Below are 26,230 nucleotides of genomic sequence, written 5' to 3'. Positions count from 1 at the left end.
TGTAATCCAGATTTTGTAACTCTGTGGGAGAGAGGACTGTTTCTGATTCTTTCTTTTGAGGTGAGGTTTTCCTTCTAGTCATTTTGCTCAGTGCAGAGTGGCCAAAAGCAAGTTGTATTGGGAAAAAGAGAAAAAGAGAGGAGAGAAAGAAGGAAAGAAAAGAGAAAGAGAAAAAAAAGGGAAGAGAAAAAAAAAAACGAAAGAAAAAAAAAGAAGAAAAAGAGAAAGAAAAAGAAAGGAGAAAAAAAAAGGGGGGGGTGGGGGAAGGAAACAAATCAAAAAGCAAGACAAAACAAAACAAAAAAACAAAAAAACAGAAAAACAACAACAACAACAACAAAAAAACCAAAAAAAAAAAAAAAGAACCACAGGGGAGTATCTTCTGATTCTGTGTTCTTTAAGTCCCTTGTCTTCTCCTGGAAGTTGTCAGTCTAGCTGGTATTCTGTGGGAGGGGCCTGTTGTGCTGATTTTCAGGTGTTAGCAGTTGGGGGAGCTGCTGTGCCCCTGCCTGGTGCAGGGCTCAGTGGGGGTTGTTTACCCCGGGAGGCCGCAGGAGGAACAGCCCCAGTGGCGGGGCAGCTCTGGAAACCTGGATTCAGCTCCGGCAGGAACTCCGTCTGCAGGGCCTGGAGGCTCCGGGGCGGGGCCGCTGATCTGCTCAGCTCGGGGCAGGAGCGTCCTTGCTGTCCTGGGCCCTCCCGGCCTCTGCCTGTCCCGGAGGAGGCCTTGTCTATCAGCAAGGTGGTTTTTAGTCATTTGATCATATTCAAAACAGGACACTAGGTGTACCAGGGTCTATCAGGCAAAGTAACAAAGGTAATGCTATCTCACAAAACTCAATGAAAGAGAATTGAAGAGAGAAGCCAAATACAAATATCTTCTAATTAAATCAATGAGAACTGCAACTGTATTTGAAGTTATCAAGATAAAACATAAAACTACAGTAAGTATGAAATTAATATCCTCTTATAAAAACTAAGTCCGTCAGTTTGAAGTTTTCTTTAAATGCTATTTATAAGATGAAAAGAAAATTTAATTGCTTATGATGCATAGCTAAGATAGTAAGATTAGTGACTTGAAGACAGAGCAGTAGAAACTACTGAAAATGAGACATAAAAGGAAATAAAAGATTGAGTCAAAAAGTTACAATCATTCAGCTGTAAGATAATCTCAAGTGGTCTAATGTATGGGATATTATGACCCTAGAAAGACAGGGAAGACAAAAAACTTTTTCAAAAAATTAAGGTGGCAAATTTTCCAAATAAGAACTATAAATCCACAGATCCCAAAAGCTCAACAAAGTGAAAATACAAGAGACATTAAAACACACACACACACACACACACACACACACATACACACTAGCAGTGCCTGGGTGGCTGAATCAGTTAAGCACCCAGATGTATGATTTCAACTCAGGTCATAATCTCAGAGTCCGCATATCGAGCCCCAAGTAGGGCTCCCCTCTCAGTGGGGAGTCTGCTTGAGGATTTTTTGCTTTCCCTCTTCCTCTGCCCTTCCACAACTTGTGTGAGCACAGTCTCTAAATCAATCAATCATCAATCTTCCTATCTATCTAAACTACTAAGACACAGAATGATAAAATTTCTTTAACCAGTGATAAAGAAAAAATCTTAAAAGTAGTTAAGACAAAAGAGGGGTGCCTGGGTGGCTCAGTTAAGCATCTGCCTTCAGCTCAGGTCACAATCCTGGGGTCCTGGGATGGAGGCCCATGTAGGACTCCCTGCTCAGTGAAGAGTCTGTTTGTCCCTCTCCCTCTGCCCCTCCCCTGCCCCACTTGTGCTCACTCTCTCTCTCTCTCTCTCTCAAATAAATAGATAAAATAAATATATATATTTTTTAAATAGAGAAAAGAGACATATGATATACATAGAAACAAAATAAGATTACAGCAGACTTGTCAGAAACAACACAAAATAGAAGGCATGGAACAATACCATTAAAATAAGGAACATGATTTAGGGGGATTGTCAATTTAGATTTCCATAGTTAGCAAATCTTTCAAAAAATGAGGGTAAAACAAGGACTTTTTCAGACACACAAAGGCTGAAAAAATTCATACCAGCACATTTGCAGTACAAGGAATGCTAAAGGAGTCCTTCCAGCAGAAGAAAAAGGAAACCAGAGTAAATCCAGATCGATACAAAGTAACAAAGAACACTAGAAATGGCAAATATGTAAATATATACAAAAATCTTCTTCTTTTTCTACATCTAATAAATAATTTTTTTAAGATTTCATTTATTTACTTGAGAGAGAGTGAGAGGGAACACAGAGGCAGAGGGAGAAGTAGGCACCCCTACTATTTAAAGTAAATATAATAATAATATATTGGACAGTTTATAACATATGTAGAATGAACCCCTGACAACTATAGAACAAAGGCCAGAAAGGGGATGATATAAAGCATTTGAAAGCAGATTGTGATGACAATTAAAATGTAAACAGTTGACCTTCAAACAACACAGGGGTTAGTGGTCCTCACCCTTTGTGCAGTCGAAAAGTCACATATAACTTTTGACTCTGCAAAAATGTAATTACCAATAGTCTACTATGGACCAGAAGCCTTACCAATAACATAAATAGCAAATTAACACATATTTTGTATGTTAATTTGTATGTATTCTATGCTGTATTCTTACATTAAGGTAAGCTAGAGAAAAGACAAAGTTATTCAGGAAGTCATAAGGAAGAGAAAATACATGGACAGTACTACACTATTAAAAAAACAACAACAAAACGTATAAGTGAACCCATGCAATTCATTTTATTTAGGGTAAAACTGTAGTGTTCACTTAAAGCAATCAGTAACAACAAAGCCATAAAAAGTGATGATGTAATCATAAAATAACAACCAAAAGAAGGCAGGAAAAGGAAAAGGAACAAAGAGTAGGCAAATAGAAAACAAATAACATGATAGTAGATTTAAATCCAACCATATGAATAATCATATTAAATGTAAATAATGTAAACATACCAATTAAAAGGCAGAGAAAGTCATCTTGGATTTTCAATAAGCAGGAACCAATCACATATTATTTACAAAATAAACATTTCATATAAGCAAACAAAAGTAAAAGGTGAGAAAAGATCTACCATAGTAGAACTAATTAAAAGTGGGTTTGTTTTAAAAATATAATTAATAGGGTGCCTGAGTGGCTTAGTCAGCTAAGCGTCTGCCTGCAGCTTAGGTCATGATTCTGGGTCCTAGGATTGAGCCCCACATCAGGCTCCCTGCTCTGCAGCGAGCCTGCTTTTCCCTCTGCCTCTGCCTCTCTCGCTCTCTCTGCATCTCTTCTGAATAAATAAAATCTTTAAAAAAAAATAAAAAATAAAAATAAAATTGATAGACTTATTATCACATTGCTCAGGTGAAAAACAGACACAAATGACCAAGATGAGACCAATGACAGATTGCAGGACTCACAGTCCTACAGACATAAAAGTATTACAACAACTTTCTGCCAAAAAAATTTGACAACTTACACACAATGGACATATTTGTTGAAAGGCACTAACTACAAAGCTCTCTCAAGAAGAAATAGAGGTCAGAATCAGAGGGAGATGTGTTCAGAGAGATCCAACATTGCTAGCTTTGAATGTGCAGTTAAAATATAGGACAGTTCTGGTTCGAGATGGTGACACAGATAGATCCTAAACTCACCTCGGACACACTGAGTCTGCAGCTACATATGCAACGATTTCCCTTTAAAAACACACACACACACACACACACACACACACACACACAAAAGCAAAACTAAAGGCTGGCTGGGTAACAACTACATGTTAAGCAAATGAGAAGGAAACGTCATAGTAGGTAGGAAAGGCTGAGACACAATCTCTCCATAAACCCCACCCCCAATGCAGTGGCCCACAACTAGCAGGGAACTCAAAACCCAGAGATTCTCCCTGAGAAGCAAAGGGTTTGAATCTCATGTGCATTTCAACTTTCAAGACATACCCTTGGTAAGATGAGCCCTTAAAATTCTAACTTTGAAAACCAGTGGGCCTTATGCCCAAGACCCACGAGAATGAAGCAATCTGACAAACTGTTCTTCAAGCACTTGTGTGCTTGGACTCACCCACCCCAGGACCCAACTCAATGGCAGCTGACTACTCGAAACTTAAAGTAGAGGTTCCCTACTTACATAAAAACACCAGGCTAAGGAGGCAGGTATCTAATTTAACACACACATCTAGAAGCCTGCAGGACCATTCTCCGGGATGGAGGCTGACGGATGCCGTCTTCATGCTCCCTCTGCTGTGCTCCATTAAAGCAGTATATCCCATAAAGGAACTTTTAGGCATATGATGCCCTGATTTCTGCAGCTGCTACCTTGACTGCCTAGCTCTAGAGGCCAGGGGAGCTTGCAGTCCTGGTTCCATGGGACTGTAATAATAAGTGTCCGCAAAAAGATGCTCACATCCCTGTCTAGCACCCCAATTTTTGTGACTGTTGTTAGGGTATACATCTACGTGACCTGGCTCTGGTGATGAGAGCGATCTCTCATGGTTCCCACAGGACTGTAACAGAGAAAGAATTCGGAAGCAGTGACCATCCTCAGTGGTTCAGGAACTTGGTCTTTAGTGAAGGAAACCTATTAGCTAATCATCATAACTATGGCCTGAGAGGCAGGCTTCTAACTGAACATGTACCTGAGGGCTGACTGTAATCCTTTCCAGAGTCCTTGACAACAGGTGCTGTGTTCACACTCATACTCTGCTGTCCTCCAGAGCACCAGCATCTTTTGGAGGGGAGCTTTCCATGCCTGGTACCCTGGTCATTTTGTCTGGTACCCCAGTATTTGTGGCTGCCACCCAGGTGACACCTCCCAATCACCTGACTCTGGTCACTGGAGGGGCTTGCCTTTTTGAGTCCCATGGGACTATGGCAATCAGTCTGACAGTTCTTGGCAGGCTATCACCCACAGGACACCACACAAACAGTGATCTGAAGCACATCACATAGTCTTTCTGCGAAGGAGGCCTCTTTTTACTTGTCCTGGAGCTATCATCTGAGGGGCAGCCTTCAGATTTGGCACACATTTATGGCCTACAGAGATTCTTTCAAAGAATGCAGGCTGTGGACACATCTTGGTACTCTCTCTGCTTTGCTCTAGCTTGCCTGTGTCACCCAGAAAAGGTTTATTACATTTATCTGGGGCTCTGATTTTTGCTACTGCCATCCATGGAACACCTCCAGATCACCTAATTTTGGTGGCTGGTAGGGTTTAGGCTTACAGTCCCACAGGACCGTATATATATTGGCATACTTTAAAAAGCTGATGCCTGAGGTTCTGGCTTCCAGCGAGAACCTAGGCACTGAGATCCTCCACTTTGGGACACTGACAAGTACTGGCACATACTTAACTACTGGAGGTGATGAAAACTACAACAGTCTGCTTAGGCAAGCACAAAGGTTTGAGATACAACCAAGAGCTGGGGCGGGGTTGAGACACAAGCTTCATATTTTACACAAAGCCACTCCTTTAAGACTGGGTGAGGTGATTGTTCCATCTATTTTACAGAAATCAACACAGAGGAATGTGTTCCACATGAAAGAACAGAAAGCCTCAGGAAAAAAAAAAAAAAACCTTAATGAAATGGAGATAAGTAACTTACCTGGAAAAAAAGTTGAAAGTAATGGTCACAAAGATGCTCACAGAATTGGGGAGATGAATGGATAGACATAGCAAGAACTTCAAAAGAGAGAAAATATAAGAAAGCACTAAATAGAAGTCATGGAACTGTAGAATATAATCACTGGACTGAAAAATATCCTAGAGGGGTTCCACAACAGACCAGATGAAGCAGAACAAAGGATCATTCAACTCAGGGACAAGGCAGTGGAACTCACCCAATCAGAGCAACAAAAAGAGTAAAGAATTTTTTTTAAAAAGTGAACATAGCTTAAGCAACCTATGGCACAGCATCAAAAGGGCTACTGTTCATATCATTTGGCTCCCATAAGGAAAAGACAGAAAGGGGCAGAAGTCTTTAAAAAAAAATGTTTAAAAACTTCCCTAACCCATGGAATGAAACAGACATACAGATCCAAGATGCCTAGAGATTTCCAGAAAAGAGGAACCCAAAGAAACACATATGAAGACCTATTATAAAAAAAAAAAAGAAGACCTATTATAATTAAAGTGTCAAAAGTGAAAGACATGGAAAGAATATTCAAAGCAGCAAGACAAGAATAACTTTCTACGTACAAGGGAACCCACATAAGACTAAGCAGATTTTTTAGCAGAAACTTCACAGACCAGAAGATGGCATGATACATTCAAAGTGCTGAAAGAAAAATAACATCCAACCAAGAATATTCTACCCTGAAGAGTTATTGTTCAGACTTGAAAAAGAGACAGAATTTTACAAAAGAGCAAAAGCCAAAGGAGTTCATCATCATTAAACTAGCCTTAAAAAAATTAAAGGGACTAAACATTGAAAAAAAGAGCATGAATTAGTAACAAGAACAAATAAAGAAGAATAAATCTCACTGGAAAGGTAAATATATAGTAAAGGGAGTAGATCAATCACTTATAAAGCTTGTATAAAAGTTAAAAGACAGAAAAATAACTACAATTACAATAATCAAAGGATCCACAATATAAAAAGATAAAAAGATGTAAAATGAGACACATAATATATTGAGGGGGAAAAGTAACAATATTGAGCTTTACAATGGTTGTTATCAACTTAAAATAGACTTATAGAGAAATTCTTATATGTAAGCCTCATGGTAACCACAAAGCAAAAACAGAATACAGTAAATACACAAAAGAGAAAGAGAAAGGATTATAAGCATACCACTAAAGAAAGTCATCAAACCACAAAGGAAGAGGGCAAGAGAAGAAAGAAACAGAAACTATTAGGAACTTCCAGAAAATAATGAAAAAAATGGCAATAAGTACATACCTGCAATAAATACTTTAAATGTAAATGGACTAAATTCTCCAATTAAAAGACAGAGTGGCTAAATGGATAAAAGAAAAACAAGAGCTGTCTATATGCTGTCTACAAGAGACTCACTTTAGACATAAGAATGACACAGATTGAAAGTGAAAAGATGGAAAAAGGTATCCATGCAAATGTAAACCAAAAGAAAAGTGGAATAGGAATAGCTATGCTTATATCAAAGTGGGCTTTAAAACAAAGACTATAGGGATGGCTGGGTGGCTCAGTGGTTGAGCATCTGCCTTCGGCTCAGGGCATGATCCCAGGGTCCTGGGATTGAGTCTCACATTGGGGTCCTTGCAGGGAGCCTGCTCCTCCCTCTGCCTGTGTCTCTACCTGTGTCTCTGTGTCTCCCATAAATAAATAAATAAATAAATAAATAAATAAATAAATAAATCTTTTTAAAAATTAATTTAAAAAAACTAAAGACTGTAATAAAAGACAAATACGAGTATTACATAATGATAAAAGGGTGAACCCAAAAGAAGATAAAACATTTCTAATATTTATGCATCCAACATAGAATCACCTGAATATATAAAGCAAATATTAACATACTTAATGGGAGAAATAAACAGCAATACAATAATAATAGGGGTCTTTAATAACGGATAGACCATCCAGATAGAAAATCAGTAAGGAAACATCAGCCTTAAATGACACATTAGACCAGATAAACAGAAATTTAATGAACATTCCATCCAAAAGCAGCAGAATATACATTCTTCTCAAGGACATACAGAACATTTTCAAGATATATAACGTTAGGCTGAAAAACAAATCTTAATTTGATTTCTTCTTGACCCATTGGTTGTTCAGTAGCATACTGATTAATATTCCCTATTTGGGTATTTTCCAGTTTCCTTCAAGCAATTAGTATCAAGTTTTATACCATCGTGGTCAGAAAAGATGCTTGATATGATCATTTGTCTTAAATTGTTAAAACATTGATAGCTTGAAACTGGCCAAGGTGGTAGTATTTACACCACAGGCATCGGCAAATGTGACAAATCAGGGCTGCCTCTTTCCTGAGCAAGTTGTTAAATATGAATGAGTGCACAGCTGCTCCTATACTTCCCTCTAACTGGACAACCTGTTGACCTGACTCAAAACCTTTCACTACCTCTCCACCCTAGTTTCAGCTTTTGGAGGCCTGCCAAGAAGGCCAAGGGAGACCTGGCTGCCCCACCTGATTCTTCAATCAAGACTGATCCACAGTGGTCCCAAGCCCGAATGACACAAAACTATCACATTCAATCCAAATAGTAACTGCTATCTTGGAAATTAAAGGTGATTTTATCTCCACCAAGATTTTGAGCAAATGCTCAAGGAAAAAAAAAAAAAAGTGCATTATACTTTTACTTTGACTTCCTTGGAAAACAGAGTTGTGTTAGTTGTGTTAGTTAATTAGATAGAGTTTGCCTTTCTATCAAGCATAAGCTAGAACATTAAACTTCTCATCCACTGCCGATTAGAATAAAGGTGCATTATAAAATATGTAGTGACTTTAAAACATCGTTTTAGTGACATGCATCCCCCAATAAATTGTAGCTGGCTCCAATTTAACTTAATATTGAAAGACATCAATCATAAGGTATCTAACTTTTCTAATAAGTTAACTATATAGAAGGGCTTCTGACTTTATAGTCACTGATATTTAAAACTAAGTCAACACATTAAAGCAGACCTACCTATTACAAAGGAAGAAATATTCCTGGCCATTTTATAATCAGAAGACAGTGATCAAGCTATTTACTTCCCAAGGTTGCTATGCTTAGGGAACCTTTTGTATGTCCACTCTAGAAATGAAGGGTTACCCTCTAAACATTACAAAGGGAAGACTAAAGAATAAAGAATATCAAAACACACATTTTTCTCTACATACTTGCCCTTTCCTACTGAAAAATAAATCACCAACCAGCTTTCTTAGAAAATTAAAATTGTGATCATGACCTGTAAAATGGGAACATGGCTGGAGTGGAAAACCATCTGAGAAGGTAAAATTCACGTATGCCACAAGTGCGGACTAATTGATGGGAGAAATGTGTCCCTGTAAACCTTTCCTGTTAAGTAAAATGCTCTAAATCACACCATAACATCATACTTTCTGCAAATTTACATTTAGGATAGTCCTCACCCCACAACCTTGAAAGACAGCTGTCTCTATGACATTACCCCATTTTTATGGATGACATAACTAAAAATTCTGAGATGATGAATAGCTTGCTCAATATTATATTGTAAGTGGATGAGCTAAGAATTAAACTCATGACTTTTGATTCACAGTCTGGCTCTCTTTCCAATGTATCACACTGCATCTCATCTATTTTCATAATGAAACTGAAATTAATCCCATCAGAAACATTTTCTGGTCCCAAGACATACAATAAATCATACTAAATAATGCAGCAAGTTATTTTCAAAAGAATAAATAAGGTCTATTTAAATAGCTATCAATAATACTCAAAATAAAATACAAATTATAAATAACATTTGAAATGACACTAAGTAAATATATTAAAATTGAAAATACTCTCCTAGAAACTGCTCTTTGGAGACAAAGACCCATACGATATGGCTAGTTTCATCTCATTAAGATAGAAATAAGGCTTTTTAAAAGCCCTACGTAACTTCTGGTTAATTCATGTAATCATTAAATACTTATTGGGTACTTATTGGGTACTTATTGGGTATTTACTAGACACCTAGAAGTAATCTTGAAGATATTAATCTATTATCCCAATTAAGCTGCTGAGATACTGATTTAGTTTCTTATAACATCACTTCATGGTGAAAGCCAGCCTTTTTGTCTAAGGGAATGTCTAAGGGAAATACCAATATTAAGTCAATAAATTTTTTTTAAAAAAAGGTTCTATTTATTTATTTGAGACAGTATGCAAGCAGGGGTAGGGACAGAGGGAGAGAGAGAATCTCAAGCAGACTCTGCTGTGCAGGTAGCGTGACACAGGGCTTGACCTCACAACCCTGAGATCATGACCTGAGCTGAAATCAAGTCAGTCACCTAACCAACTGAGCCACTTAGACACCACTAAATCAGTAGGTTTCTAACTGGTATTGTGTACAGGTTAGTTTTTTGTAGCTAGTTTCTACCAAACCCTTGAAGAGCCCAGTTCTACATGAAACCAAATGCTGCAAATCAGTATAATGTTATAAGATTTTCAGTTAATACAGCTAATCATTTTTATGGGGCAAAACTTTTAAAGAAATGGCTGATGAGGGATCCCTGGGTGGGGTTTAGTGCCTGCCTTTGGCCCAGAGCGTGATCCTGGAGACCTGGGATCAAATCCCACGTTGGGCTCCCAGTGCATGGAGCCTGCTTCTCCCTCTGCCTGTGTTTCTGCCTCTCTCTCTCTCTCTCTCTCTCTCTCTGTGTGACTATCATAAATAAAAAATTAAAAAAAAGAAATGGCTGATGAATGTATGACAACTAACAAAAAGAAGTATACAGAAGGCAGACTGAATTGAGCTATGAATAATAGAAATATACTGTACTGACATTTCATCCACTAAAATTAGAATTTAATTTACATTGTTTTCAACTCTATGTGACAGTAGCTTCTATTTAGAACACTGTGGCTATTGTCAATTGGCACAGGAGAAAGGGATCTTTAGCATTTATTCTCTCTACACTTGTCCCTCAGACAAGTTAAAATATTCTAAAACAGCCTCAGGAATTAATTCCTAAAAATGCCAATGTTCTTCTTGACAGCCCCAGTGAGATCTCCAAACTGCCATATGTGAAAAAGTCAGATATTGATTTTTTAGAAAAGAACACTTTCTCTGCCCTAGGCAATTAACTTTTGGAGTTTTGATATTAATTACATGTTTAAGACACATGCTAGGAGAGTGCCACAGTGACTGACCTTAGACAGCCAAGAGGGAGTGGGGTGTCTACAGAGGACTGGGGTGTGGTATAGGAAAAGCAACACAGATTGGTGAAGCCCATTCAAAGGCCAGTAACGATGGTACAGTAGGAAAGTTGTTAGCATCCCAAGCCTATAGGCTACTCAAAGATACAGTTGGAGGTACAGAAGCAGGCCACTGGATAGGAGTGATGGCCTCTGATAAAGGATGTATCATCCCTAAATCAAGCCCATAAAGAGCATTTGGGGGAATAAATACTCCAAATGTCCTCTCTTCCCACTTTCCACTCTCCTATAAATATTTCCCATACACTGACCCTAACCAGAAGCCAATGGTTATGAGAGTCCACCTACTGGAGCCCAAAAGTCAGCCTTGTAGAGCATGCAACAAGAATAAAAAAGAATTGAGAGTAGATCTGGAGGTTTAAAAAGGAATTTTATAGAGCAAATGAAAACTCATTCATAATGGTATTTTCAGAATTATTTGGAGGTAAGTGAATTTACATTGCTGGCCTGATTTGATATAATGCCCAAATCAAGCAGTACCTCGTAGCAAAACCAAAACCTTAATTTTCAGTGCCTCCTTCATGAACATTTGCAACATGCGAATACATCACCAGGACAGAAAGAATGAATAAAAAAAGAAGAAAGCTGCTCTTTAGGACTTTCCTATTTCCTCTCAAAACACAATCATGACTTTTCTGAAGATGAGAAAAAGGATGATCTGCTTTCTTCATTGAAAGAAATCTCCAGACATAGACAGGAATCACCAAAGATGAAAATAACAATTTAGTGATTTTATACTATCACTTTTTAGAAAGTCCCCTTTCTAAAGTCCCACATATTGCAAGGGATCTAAGAGAACCAATAAATTCAGTGTCTCCATCTCTTGAAGAGTTAACATCCTATAGTTAGAGTGAGTTACAACAGTGAAGGAGCCAGCATGGATAGGATACCTGGTAAGATTTTTAACCCCTATATGAGTGACTATTAACCTTTCGCCTTTAAATTCTTCTAACTCATATAAGTAACCACCTTGTATCTATTATATATCTCTACAGCACTTCTCCTTTTATTTATTTTATATTTACTCAGAAATACCTATTTGGGAATCCGCTACATGTGAGGTACTATTCTGGGGACCAATAATAATAATAGTGAACAAAATGAGACTGTTTTTTAAAAAAATCTATGTTCTCAGGAAATGTGTATATAACAGAGCGTGAGACAATAAACCAAATGTATGAACTGAATTATGTTCCCCCAAATCTATATGTTGAAACCCTAACACCCAGGACCTTAGAACTGGATTGTATTTAGAGATAAAGCCTATAAATAGGGGATTAAATTGAAATGAGGTCATTAAGGTGGCCCTAATCCAATCTGACTGGTGTTCTTACCAGAAAAGGAAACATGTACATACAGAGACGCCAGTAGTGTGGCATGCATAGCAAAAAGACCACACGAGGACACAGCAAGAAGGTGGTTGTCTGCCAGCCAAGGAGAGAGGCCTCAGGAAAAATCAAACCTGATGACACCTCAATCTTGGGCTTTCAGCCACCAGAACTGTGAAAAATTTAAATTTAATTTCTGTTGTAAATTTAAGCCCCCATCTGTGATAATTTGTTATGACAGCCCTAGCAAATTAACACACCAAATAATATGTACATTAATAGCATGTTAAAGTACTATGTACAAGTGCCAGAAAAATACTGCAAGAAAGGAGAAAAAGTGTGTGAAATAGGGTTGCAATTTAGGTAGAGTAGTCAGGAAAGACTGCACTGGGAGGTAAGAGTTGGGCAGACTTGAAGAAGTGATAAGGTAAGCCAGGCACATACAGGGTTGTAGAAATGGGAAGAGCATTCTAGGCAAAAGGTATGACAAATGAAAAGGCCAGAGGAAGAGGAATGTTATGTTTGAGGAATAAGATAGACAGGGTGGCTGGAAATCACCCATGAGTCATGCAGGAATCCACTCGTGGGTAGCAAGAGGTGAGGTCAGGAAGGTAACAAGAAATCTAATGGTAGAGGCCTTGCTATTCAAGGTATAAAGACCTCAGACTAGCAGCTGGCATAACATGGTTAAAACTGTTAGAAATGCAGAATCTCAGACCCTGTCCTAGACCTACAAAATCAGAAAATGTATTAAGATAAAATCCACAAGTGATTCATAGGCACATCAAAGTTTTTAACAGCTTTATTGAGGTATACAGTTGACCCTTGAACAATACAGGTTTGAGCTGTGCAGGTCCACCTACCCATGGACTTTTTTTCTTTTTTCTTTTTCTTTTTTAAAAGATTTTATTTATTTATTCATGAGAGACACACACACACACAGAGGCAGAGACACAGGCAGAGGGAGAAACAGGCTCCATGCAGGAAGCCTGACGCGGGACTTGATCCTGGGTCTCCAGGATCACACCCTGGGCTGAAGGAGGCACTAAACCGCTGAGCCACCTGGGCTGCCCAGGACTTTTTTTCAATACAGAACAGTACTGTAAGTGTATTTTCTCTTTCTTATGATTTTCTTAATAACATTTTCTTTTGTCTAGCTTACTGTATTGTAAGAATATGGTATAAAATATATATAACATACAAAATATGTGTTAACTAAACTGTTTAGGTTATCAATAAGGCTTCTGGTCAACGGTAGTCTATTAGTGGCTAAGTCTTGGAGGAGTCAAAAGTTATACATGGATTTTCAACTGCACAGGGAGGGAGATCATTGTTCCTAATCCCATGTTGTTAAAGGGTCAACTGTAATTTATATACCACATAATTCATCCACTTAACGGGTACAAACCAATGGTTTTTAAAGAATATTCACAGATATTTACAACCATCACTACAGTCAACTTGAGAACATTTTTGTCACCTCAAAATGAAATTTGGTACACTTTGGTTATCACCCCCTGCAACTCATAAATTTTGATATATTGTGCTTTTGTTTTCATTCATCTTGAAGTATATCCTGATTTTCCTTTATATTACCTCATGGACGCAATGATAGGAGAATTGTCTAATTTCCACATATTTATGAGTTTCTCAAATTTTTCCTGAATATTGACTTCAAATTTCATTACATTGTAGTCAGATAACGTATCTTATGTTAATTCTATTCTTTTAAGTTTATTTCAGGCCTTGTTTTATAGCCTAGTATATGATTTATCCTGGAGAATGTTTTGTGTGTATTTGAGAAGAATGTACATTCTGTTGTTGGGTTGTGTATTCAGCAGAAGTCTAGTAGGTCTAGTTGGTACACAGTGTTATTCAAGTCTTCCATTTCTTTGTTGATATTCCGTTTGGTTGTTATATTCACTACTAAAAATAAGATACTGAAGTCTCCAATTATTATTGAATTATTTATTTCTCCCTTGATTTCTGTCAGTTATTGCTTTGTTATTTTGGTGCTCTGTTATTAGGTTTATAAGTATTAAGTCTTTCTGCTGAGTTTATCTTTTTAGGATTATAAAGTCTCCTTCTTTATTTCTTCTAACATTTTTTTTCTTTTAAAAGTCTACTTTTGTCTGATTATCAGTTTAGCCACTCCACATGCCATTTTTATTTATTTTTATTTTTTTTTCAGATGCCATTTTTAAAACAAAGGGTAAAATAGCAGAGGAAAGTCTAACTAACTACATCAGTAATAACCCATTCACATTTAATGCTATTACTTAGTTAAACTTACATCTGTCATTTCACTCTTTGTTTTTATGTTTCATGTATTCTTTGTTCTTCTACTTCTTCTTTACAGAATTCTTCTGCCTTAAGTGAATATTTTATAGAGTAGCATTTTAGTAAGTTTTAACTTTATCTCTTAGTGGTTGCACTAAGGCTTCCCATACATGTCTTACTTTGTCAGAATTAGTTTCCAATTTATACTACCTTAACTGCACAGATATGGAAAATATTACTTACAGCTTATAGCTCTATTCCCTTTCCCCCACTTTTGTGGAAATTTTGTTATAAATATTATATCTATTCATGTTATATACCCACCTACACATTGTTATAATTATTACTTTACCATCTGTAATCATTTCCTTGGCCCAATTACAGCTTTGTTCCCCCACACACCTCCTTTGTGGTGTTATTGGCAAATATATTACATGTCTGTGTGAGAAATGCTTTTAAGGGCTTTGTGGGCTACTGTAATAATTTTACCTTTACTTCTCAGTGAAATGGGAAGACACTGAGATAGAAAAGTGACTTGATCTGACTTACATTTTAAAAAGGTTTCTTCTGTATACTTGTTGAGAATAGCCTCTTAGGAAAAGAGAGAGACCAATTAAGAGAATTGCCACAATTCGAGAGTAGAATAAAGATGGCTTGGACAAGGGTGGAATTGGTACAATTAGCAAGAAGAAATAGTCAGCTTCTAAAAATGATCTGAAGATAGCCAGTAGATTTAATATCAGACAATGATATGGATAAAAAGAGAGGACTCAAGAATAACTTGGAGCATCTAGGCCTGAGCACTGGAAGAATAGATGTGGCATTAATGGAAGCTGGGAAAAGTGCTGGAGTACCAAGCACTTCCCTTTAGGAGAAAGTCCAGGGGATCTTGCAGGATGTGTAAGGTTTGAGATGCCTTATAGACATCCCAGGAAAGTGTTGATGGGACAAAGGAACATTCAAATCTGGGAAGAGGTTCAGGCAGGAAATACAAATTTGGAAATCATCAGTATGTATGTGGTATTTTAATCCAAGAGACTAAATGTGGTCCTTGAGGACTGAGCATGAAGAGAAATGAGGCCTAAGGACTGAGTTCTGGGGCACTCCAGCCTCAAAAGTGAGAGATGAGGAATCTGCAAAGAAGAATGAGAAGACAGTGTATTCTAACTTTCTTAACATACTGTGAGCTGCTAAAAAGAAATAATTTATCATGTTTATTGTGGAAGAGTTCTCAACTACACATACTTTGAAAATACGCATTTCCAGGTTGAAAATAACTGTCACTGTACCTGTCCCAGTGTTGAGACAAAGAATCTGCTGTGTGTTTTTGAAACTGAAGTCTAATATATAATTAGAACATAGAAACACCCAAAGGCTCTTTTCCTCCCCGGCTGCTTGAAGCTCAGCCGCCATCATGAACCACACAGTAACTATCCAGACCAGGAAGTTCATGACCAACTGACTACTTCAGCGGAAACAGATGGTCATTGATGTTCTTCATCCCGGGAAGGCAACAGTACCTAAGACAGAAATTCAGGAAAAACTTGCCAAAATGTACAAGACCACACCAAATGCCATATTTGTATTTGGCTTCAGAACCCATTTTGGTGGTGGCTAGACAACTAGCTTTGCATGACTTAGGATTCCTGGGATTACACAAAGAAAAGTGAACCCAAACAGACTTGCAAGACATGGCCTATATGAGAAGAAAAAGACTTCAAGAAAACAGCGCAAAGAACGCAAAAACAGAATGAAGAAAGTCAGGGGGACTGCCAAAGCCAACACTGGTGCTGGCAAAAAGTGAGCTGGAGATTGGACAACAGAAGGAGCAAAGATTCTGCAGTGGCTTTATCTGTGGTGATTGTGCAGATTTTTCATGAGAGGATTAATAAACTAAGAACATTAATGTGAAAAAAAAACACCCAAAGGTTTCAGATATTAATTCTGAACTATGCCAATAATTACTCATTGGCCATGATCTTACCAAAAGAAGGCAGTCTGATCCCAAACTTGCAATTATGGTCCCTGCTGTGCAAGATAATGCCACATTAAGACTATTTACATTTCAGAAGCTTTAGTAAAATAAGTATCCCAAAGTGAAGAAAGCACATAATATTTTTTTCAAGATGGATTGCTTTTGAAGAGATGCTAATTATAAAGTCAAATGTTCTGTATATTAGAAAGTCTTATATTTGTGACTGTTAATCCTGCTCTCATTAAGAGTAGTACCATAGAACTGGCACAAAAACAGACACATAGATCAATGGAACAGAATAGAGAATCCAGAAGTGGACCCTCAACTTTATGGTCAACTAATATTCATCAAAGGAGGAAAGACTAACCACTGGAAGAAAGACAGTCTCTTCAATAAATGGTGCTTGGAAAATTGGACATCCACATGCAGAAGAATGAAACTAGACCATTCTCTTGCACCATACACAAAGATAAACTCAAAATGGATGAAAGATCTTTTTTCCCTTTTTTAATAAATTAATTTTTTATTGGTGTTCAATTTACCAACATACAGAATAACACCCAGTGCTCATCCCGTCAAGTGCCCCCCTCAGTGCCCGTCACCCATTCACCCCCACCCCCCGCCCTCCTCCCCTTCCACCACCCCTAGTTCGTTTCCCAGAGTTAGGAGTCTTTATGTTCTGTCTCCCTTTCTGATATTTCCCACACATTTCTTCTCCCTTCCCTTATATTCCCTTTCACTATTATTTATATTCCCCAAATGAATGAGAACATACACTGTTTGTCCTTCTCCGATTGACTTACTTCACTCAGCATAATACCCTCCAGTTCCATCCACGTTGAAGCAAATGGTGGGTATTTGTGATGAATGGATGAAAGATCTAAATGTGAGACAAGATTCCATCAAAATCCTAGAGGAGAACACAGGCAACACCTTTTTTGAACTTGGCCGCAGTAACTTCTTGCAAGATACATCCACGAAGCCAAGAGAAACAAAAGCAAAAATGAACTATTGGGACTTCATCAAGATAAGAAGCTTTTGCACAGCAAAAGATACAGTCAACAAAACTAAAAGACAACCTACAGAATGGGAGAAGATATTTACAAATGACGTATCAGATAAAGGGCTAGTTTCCAAGATCTATAAAGAACTGATTAAACTCAACACCAAAGAAACAAACAATCCAATCATGAAATGGGCAAAAGACATGAACAGAAATCTCACAGAGGAATACAGAGACATGGCCAACATGCACATGAGAAAATGCTCTGCATCACTTGCCATCAGGGAAATACAAATCAAAACCACAATGAGATACCACCTCACACCAGTGAGAATGGGGAAAATTAACAAGGCAGGAAACCACAAATGTTGGAGAGGATGCGGAGAAAAGGGAACCCTCTTGCACTGTTGGTGGGAATGTGAACTGGTGCAGCCACTCTGGAAAACTGTGTGGAGGTTCCTCAAAGAGTTAAAAATCGATCTGCCCTATGACCCAGCAATTGCACTGCTGGGGATTTACCCCAAAGATAGAGATGCAATGAAATGCCGGGACACCTGCACCCCGATGTTTATAGCAGCAATGTCCGCAATAGCCAAACTGTGGAAGGAGCCTTGGTGTCCATCGAAAGATGAATAGATAAAGAAGATGTGGTCTATGTATACAATGGAATATTACTCAGCCATCAGAAACGACAAATACCCACCATTTGCTTCGACATGGATGGAACTGGAGGGTATTATGTTGAGTGAAATAAGTCAATTGGAGTAGGACAAACATTATATGTTCTCATTCATTTGGGGAATATAAAAAATAGTGAAAGGGAATAAAGGGAAAAGGAGAAAAAATGAATGAGAAATATCAAGGAGGGAGACAGGACATGAGAGACTCCTAACTCTGGGAAACGAACTAGGGGTGGTGGAAGGGGAGGTGGGTGGGGGGTGGGGATGACTGGGTGACGGGCACTGAGGGGGGCACTTGATGGGATGAGCACTGGGTGTTATTCTATATGTTGGCAAATTGAACACCAATAAAAAATAAATTTATAAAAAAAAGAGCAGTACCATAGAGTACTAAAAACAAAATAGTCAGAATTTTACCCAAATCCTAGTTCTGCCATTTGTAACTGTCTGATGTTCTATAAGCCATTTAAACCCTCTGGGCTCATTTCTTTCACTTGTGTAATTAGAATAATGAAACTTAACCTGAAAAAATACTGCAGGACTATAGATGCATTTAAATTATCTTACATATGGAAGGCTCACAAAAGTCGTAGTTGTTAAATTACCACTATTTAATAACTTTGGCAATAATATCCTTATGATAAAAACACAATAATGCAAAGGATTATGAATTGAATAATACATTAATTATCTATGGATATATAATAAATTGCTCCCAAAACTTAACTTAAAAATATAATCAACATTTATTATTAAATAGGTTCTGAAGATCGACAGCTTATCTGAGTGGTTTTGGCCCAGCAGTCCTCATTAAGCTGCAAAGTCAAGAATTTGGTCAGGGCTGAAGGATCAACTTCTAAGAAGGCTCAGTCACATGACTGACAAGCTGGTGCTAGCTATTGGCAGACCTTAGTTCCTTGTCACAGGGACCTCTCCACAGCCCCATGACTCGGTAGCTGGCTTCCCTCAGAGCAAACAATCTTAGATGGTAAGACAGAGCTATCAAATTCTTTTATGACCTGTCCTTGAAACTCAGACTTTGTTATTTCTGCAGTACTGTTATACTGCTAACTGGTTACACATGGCGGCCCCCCCTCCAGGGAGGTAGGGGAAAGTGGGTGGATACCAGGAGAGAATCACTGGGCATCATCTTGGGATCTGGCTACTGTGAATAGTAAATAAACCATAGTTTTAGCATTACTTGCTCTATTTTTGAAAATGCTGGGCGAAAGTAACAGATACACTTTCTTTCTCTGTGCCACTTCTAAAATAAAAAATAATCTCAATTATTTCTTAATGCCTGTAAGTAAGTTTGATTATTTTTATTGTTCATTGTCTTTCTATTAAAGGTTTTTTCAAATGACTAGTTATTTGAGCAAGTGTAACGAAGCCCTCTGATGTGAATACATAACCAACATTGTAGCATAACTAGAAAGTCAGCATTTTGATTTTCCTCTGAGGGCAAATTCAGCTTTGTTTCCACTGATAAATACTTACAATAAAACACCACACTATATCAATCTTAAGCACTGCAAAAAAGATTTACTAAGCAACTCTTACCAAATATTAATTAAAGAATTCAGATTAGGATTATGCTAATTCTTTTCCAATATCAACTACCCCTCCCTCCCCAAGAAAAACCACACACATTTTCCCACCCTTTCATTAACTGGTTGCCTAACATTAAACAAGTCATTGTCCCATTGCTTAATCTTTAAACTGAGGCAACAGATTTTGTAGGAAAATAAAAGTCATACATGCTTCTGATAAGTACAGAAAAAAAGTATACAGATTTGAAGAATTTGAGACTATTCCTTCAATTCCTGAAACTGTATGATTATTATTTCTTTTTTTTAATTTTTTTTTAATTTTTATTTATTTATGATAGTCACAGAGAGAGAGAGAGAGAGAGAGGCGCAGAGACACAGGCAGAGGGAGAAGCAGACTCCATGCACCGGGAGCCCGATGTGGGATTTGATCCCGAGTCTCCAGGATCGCGCCCTGGGCCAAAGGCAGGCGCCAAACCGCTGCGCCACCCAGGGATCCCTGATTATTATTTCTTATATACTCTCTGGAGCATAGAATGATGGTTAAATCACCTTTTAATACATCTGGCATAATTGTTTGGCTTAAATGCAAAGAAAGTTTCACCGACCTCTTTCATAGCCTCAATATTAATTCATCTGTCTCAACTTCAAATTTTTTATCAACAAACTTAGCACTGTTTTAGTTACCAAGAGAAATTTCCTAAGATATTAAAGAAGGTATCATGTTGGTACAAGTGGCTGTTTTGTGTTAACTTCTTTCTGATCTTTATACCAAGGAAAGAAAAAAGTGCTAGATTTTGGAGCCCTTACATCTGATCTGAAAAGGCAAGTTAAAGGGTCAGAGGTAAAAAGAAACAAAAGTAAAAAAAAAAAAAAAAAAAAAAAGAAACAAAAGTGTGAATATCATTTTAAGAAGCAATGAAAACACCACAGATTTAAAGCCGAATAGAAACCAGTCATATATCATCCTATGCCAAGAAAATCTTGTACATGACCAAAAATCATTTTTCCTGATAGACAACTTGAAACTTAGGAATACTTGCTTTGTTAGCAGGCTGTCAAGTGATATGCTCACATTCGGGTTTTTTGAGGTTTGATCTGCCATAATTTATACCTCTTCTTTTCAAACTGCATTCAGGTCATGTTGTACTCTCCAACATAATAAATAGTGAAGAACATTTGGGGCCAGTCTTCAACTCACTTTGCCTTTCACCCTCCAAAATGGTGCATTCTAACTAGCATCTTGATGGTGTCCCACCGAGATGATACCTTTCAGAAAATTCTATTGTTGTCAGTTATTTTAAATGATACCGCATGAAATAGCTCACCAAACATACACACTCACCAAATAGTGTAGGGTGTAAGCCACACTTAGTCTATGCAAGGACGTGTTGTTCCAAATCTTAATTCTGAGAATTTGGATCTTAGCCTCCAAAAAAGCTCTGAATACAAGTGAATATTTCATGATTCAGTGATGGAATAGGAAGTTATAGGGCAATGGCTTACATTGCCCTATTCCTAAAAAGATCTCTAAATCTCTCATTTCAATATAGACACTATATAAACTACTAAAGTGTTCAAAAGATTAAGAGACTGCTGTTGTTTAAAAAAAATGTTTTCTTTTACGTTTAAGAAATACCTTGGAGGCCGAGAGTCAATAGAATAAGAATAATAGAGCTATTTAATATATATGTTGCAGAAACATCTGGTTGATCACCACTGATTGGTGTTTCCTTTCTATATTATATAGTTGGTGCCACAAGCAGTTTCCCATCCAGGTACTACAGTCCCTGATGCCTACCACATGCCAACTCCACTCACTGGTCAAAACTAGTTGCATGACCCCAAACATGGAGGTGGCCCCAGTTCCAGCCAATAAGATGTGACTAGAAGTGATGTCTGTCCCCTCCAAGTCATGAGTGCTTTCTCCACAGTGTCTTCTTCAACAGCAAGCCCGGGACCGTCTACTGAAGATGACTACATCATGAGACGGAAGGAGCCAGGATCCCTGAATCAATACTCAAAGGAAAGTTGCCTGATCAAGGAGGAGTATCTATATTGAACACTGTATAAAAGAGAATAAAATTGTGTGCTGCAATGTTACTTTTTGGGAGATTTTGTTAGAACAGTTCATCTACCCTAACTGGAGGAAACTAAACAAATATAAAGGTACATTTTCTTGAGATGCAGGATCATCTGACAAAATGGAAGCACAAGAGAAAAAAAAGGTATAGCAACAGAGTCAGAAGTGCTCGAGAGGGAGAAAAATGAGTTCATTTCCTGAATCAGCTGCTCTCAAGTTTCTACTTTTTGAAAAATCAATTCATTTGTCTGAAGCACTGTAGACTAAGATGGAAAGCTTGGATATTCATAAAAAATCATTTTTTTCTAAAAATATAAGCAGAAAACATTACATATAATCTTGCTATACTGAAAAACAGGCAAAGTAGCACTGATAAGATAGTTACATGGCATTTTTAATACAGTATAATTTTTACCTAGAAAATAACGTGATGAGAAGGACTAAGCTGGAGAAACCCATAGAAATAGTCAAGGGCAAAGGATTAGGGAAGGAAAAATGGGGAGAACTAGAGATTCAAATAAAGAGAAAGAGAAAACTATTGGTTTCAAAAAGAGTTGAAGTTTATGTATCTGTGGCTAATTTTTTAAGAGCTAGAAATTAAAGGTGGTATGCAAAATGATTTGAAGACCTAAGAAATGTACTCATTCATTCATTCACCAAATATTTACTGAGCAACTACTATGTGCCAAGGCCTGTGACAGGTGCTAAAAACAAAACCCTGAACAAGCTCTCTAGAGCTCAGTCTTTTTTTTTTTTATTGAGGTGTATAATTGACATACCATATTATGTCAGTTTCAGGTGTACAATGTAGTGATTCAACACTTGCATACACTGAGAAATGATCACCACAGTAAGTCTAGATACCATCAATCACTAACGTTGATATAATATTATTTGCTGTATTCTCCATGCCATACACTATACCCTGTATCTTATTTATTTTACAATTGAAACTTTATAACTCTTGACCCCTTCACCCATTTCAACCACTCTCCTAAGCCCCCTCCCCTCTGCCAACTGCCAATCTGTTCTGTATCTATGACTCTGGGTCTTCTTGTTTTGTTTTTCACATACAAGTGAAATCATGTGGTATTTGTCTTTGTCTGACTTATTTTAGAGCGTAATACTCTCAAGGCCCACCCATGTTGTTGCAAATGGCAACATTTCATTCCTTTTTATGGCGGGGGCGGGGGTGCACACACAGGCATGTGTGTGTGTGTGTGTGTGTGTGTGCCTGTGCAACACATCTTTATCTATTCATCCACTGATGGACACTTAGGTTGTTTTCATGTCTTGCCTATTAGAAATAACGGTGTAAAGCATATAGGGGTGCATGTATCTTTTAGAATTAGTGTTTTCATTTTCTTCAGATACATATCCAATAGTGTAATTGCTGGATCATATGGTAGTTCCATTTTTCACTTTTTGAGGACTCTCTATACTGTTTTCCATAGTGGCTGGACCAATATACATTCCCATCAACAGTACACAAGGGTTCCCTTTTCTACATATCCTGGCCAATGCTTCGTTCTTGTCTAGATCTGTCAGATATGATGTGATATCTCATTGTGGCTTTGATTTGTATTTTTCTGATTAGCGATGTTGAACATCTTTTCCTTTACCCATTAGCCATCTATCTGTCTTTTTTGGAAAAATGTCTATTCAGATCCTCTGCTCATTTTTAAACTGGATTTTTGTTGTTTTTGTTGTTGTTGTTGTTGTTATTGAGCTGTATGAGTTCTTTATCTAGTTTGGATGTTAACCTTATTGTATTTGCAAATATCTTCTCCCATCCAATAGGTTGCCTTTCTATTTTTCTGAGGATTTCCTCTCCTATACAGAAGCTTAACGTAGTCCCATTTGTTTATTTTTACTTTTGTTTTCCTTGCTTTTAGAGTCAGATCCAAACAAACACTGCAAAGACTAATTTCAAAGAGCTTACTATTTGTTTTCCTATAAGAGTTTTGTGGTTTCAGGTCTTATATTCAAAACTTCAATCCATCTGAGTTTGTTTTTGTGTATGGTGTAAGATAGTATCCAGCTTCATTCTTACATGTAAGCTGTCCAGGTTTTCTCAACACCATCTGCTGAAGAGAGAGTCCTTTCCACATTTTATATTCTTCCTTCTTTGTGGATATCAATTGACTATATACATGGATTTATTTCTGAGCTCTGTATTCTATTCCATTGATCTATATGTGTTTTTATGCCAAAACCATAATGTTTTAATTTCTAAAGCTCTGTAGTAAAGTTTGAAATCAGAGAGCATGATGCCTCTGGATTTGTTATTCTTTCCCTAGATTGTTTTCACTATTTGGGGTCTTTTGTATTTCCATATGAATTCTAGAATTATTTGTGCCAGTTCTGTGAAAAATGCCTTTGGAACCTTGATAAAGATTACGAAGACTCCATACATTGCTTTGGGTAGTATGGACATTTTAAAAAGTAACTCTTCCAATCTAGGGACACAAAATATCTTCCCACTTATGATTGTTCATCATTAGTGTATAGAAACACAACATATTTTTTTGTAGTTAATCTTGTATCCTGCAACTTTACTGGATTTGTTTTTTAGTTCTTTTTTGTTGTTGTTATTGTTGTTTGTTTTTGTTTTTTAGTTCTAATGATTTTTTGGTGAAGTCCTTAGGGTTTTCTATATCTAGTATTGTGTCATCTGCAAACAGTGAGTTTAATTACTCAGTTAACTGAGTAATTCGGTTTTATTTTCTGCAGTAACAAACATGTAGGGCCCGTTCTTCCTACAACAGGGAAAGAACTAAGAACTCAAGGGCACTAGGAGGCACCCGGGGCCCATTCTGGGGGAAAAACGTGCGTCCCTGATAATCGATGGGCAACGACGGCAGGTACCGACGGCCTGTGCCCTGCCTGCTGGGGGTGCCTTCTATTATTTAGATGCCTTTTATTTATTTTTCTTGCCTAACTGTTATGGCTAGAACTCCCAATACTATGCTGAATAGAAGTGGGGAGAGTGGGCATCCTTGTCTTACTGATCTCACAGGAAAATCTTTCAGGTTTTCACCCCTGAGTATGATAATAGCTATGGGCTTGTTATATATGGCCTTTGTTATGCTGAGGTACATTCTTTCTATACCCTCTCTGCTAGGAGTTTTTAACATAAACGGATGTTGAGTTTTGTCCAAAGTTTACCTAACATTTATTGAGATAGTATGTGATTTTTATTGTTCATTTTATTAATGTAATATATCACATTGATTGATTTGCAGGTGTTGAACCATTCTTGCATCCTAGGAATAAATCCTACTTGACCATGGTGTATAATCCTCTTAATGTATTTCTGAATTTAGTTTGCTAATATTTTGTTGAGGATTTCTGCATCCAAGTTCATCAGGGATGTTGCCTGTAACTTTCTTTTTTTTGTTTTGTTTTGTTTTGGGGTTGTCCTTGCCTAGTCTGGTATTAAGGTCTCATAAGATGAGTTTGGAAGTATTTCCTCGTCCTTGTTTTTTTGGAAGAGTCTGAGAAGGATAGTATTTTTTTAAAGGTTTTATTTATTTATTTAGAGAGAGAGATGCAGAGACACAGGCAGAGGGAGAAGCAGGCTCCACGCAGGGAGCCCAACGCGGGACTCGATCCTGGGTCTCCAGAATCACACCCCGGGCTGCAGGCAGCGCTAAACCGCTGCACCACCAGGGCTGCCCTGAGAAGGATAGTATTAAATCTTTAAATGTTTGGTAGAATTCACCAGTGAAGCTGTCTGGTCCTGGATTTGTGTTACTAGGTTTTTGATTACTGATTCATTCTCCTTACTAGTGACTGGTGTATTCAGATTTTCTATTTTGTCATTATGCATTCTTGGAAGAATGTAAGCTTCTAGGAATTTATCCATTTCTTCTAGATTATCCTGCGGTTTTTTTTTTGTTTTATTTTATTTTATTTTTTTGCATATAATCATTCATAGTAGTCTCTTAAGATCCTGTGTATTTCTCTGGTATCAGTTGTAACTTCTTTTTAATTTCTGATTCTATTAGAGCCTTCTCTCTGTTCTTGATAAGACTATGTAAAGGTTGGTCTTTTTTATCTTTTCAAAGAACCATCTCTTAGTTTGCGATCTCTTCTAATGCCTTTTTAGTTTCTATTTATTTCCAGTTCAATCTTTAATTATTTCCATCCTTCTATTAATTTCGGGCTTCATTTGTTCTTCTTTTTCTAGTTCCTTTCCATGTAAAGTTCAATTGTTTATTTGAAATTTCTCTTTTCTTGAGGTAGACCTATTTTGCTATGAACTTCCCTCTTAGAATCACTTTTGCTGCATCCCGTAGATTTTGGTATGTCATATTTCTGCCTTTGATTCCAGGTATTTTTTAAATTTCTTCTTTGATTTCTTCTATTACCCGATGGTTGTTTAGTAACATGAATATCT

At 37.4% G+C, this 26,230-nt stretch overlaps 1 protein-coding gene and 1 pseudogene across 1 annotated transcript in view; one reads left to right on the top strand and one right to left on the bottom strand.

Annotated features, from left to right (window-relative positions):
* The window catches only part of ST8SIA6 (ST8 alpha-N-acetyl-neuraminide alpha-2,8-sialyltransferase 6), a 137,917-nt gene that overhangs the window by 43,664 nt on the left and 68,023 nt on the right, over positions 1 to 26,230 (bottom strand). The window lies entirely within an intron of this gene.
* LOC140632897 (small ribosomal subunit protein eS24 pseudogene) lies at positions 15,955 to 16,435 on the top strand (annotated as a pseudogene).

Source organism: Canis lupus, chromosome 5 (genome assembly GCF_048164855.1).
Source record: "Canis lupus baileyi chromosome 5, mCanLup2.hap1, whole genome shotgun sequence".
Lineage (NCBI taxonomy): Eukaryota > Metazoa > Chordata > Mammalia > Carnivora > Canidae > Canis > Canis lupus.
The sequence above is the reverse complement of the archived record's forward strand: the minus strand, read 5'-3'. Positions and strand labels throughout refer to the sequence as shown.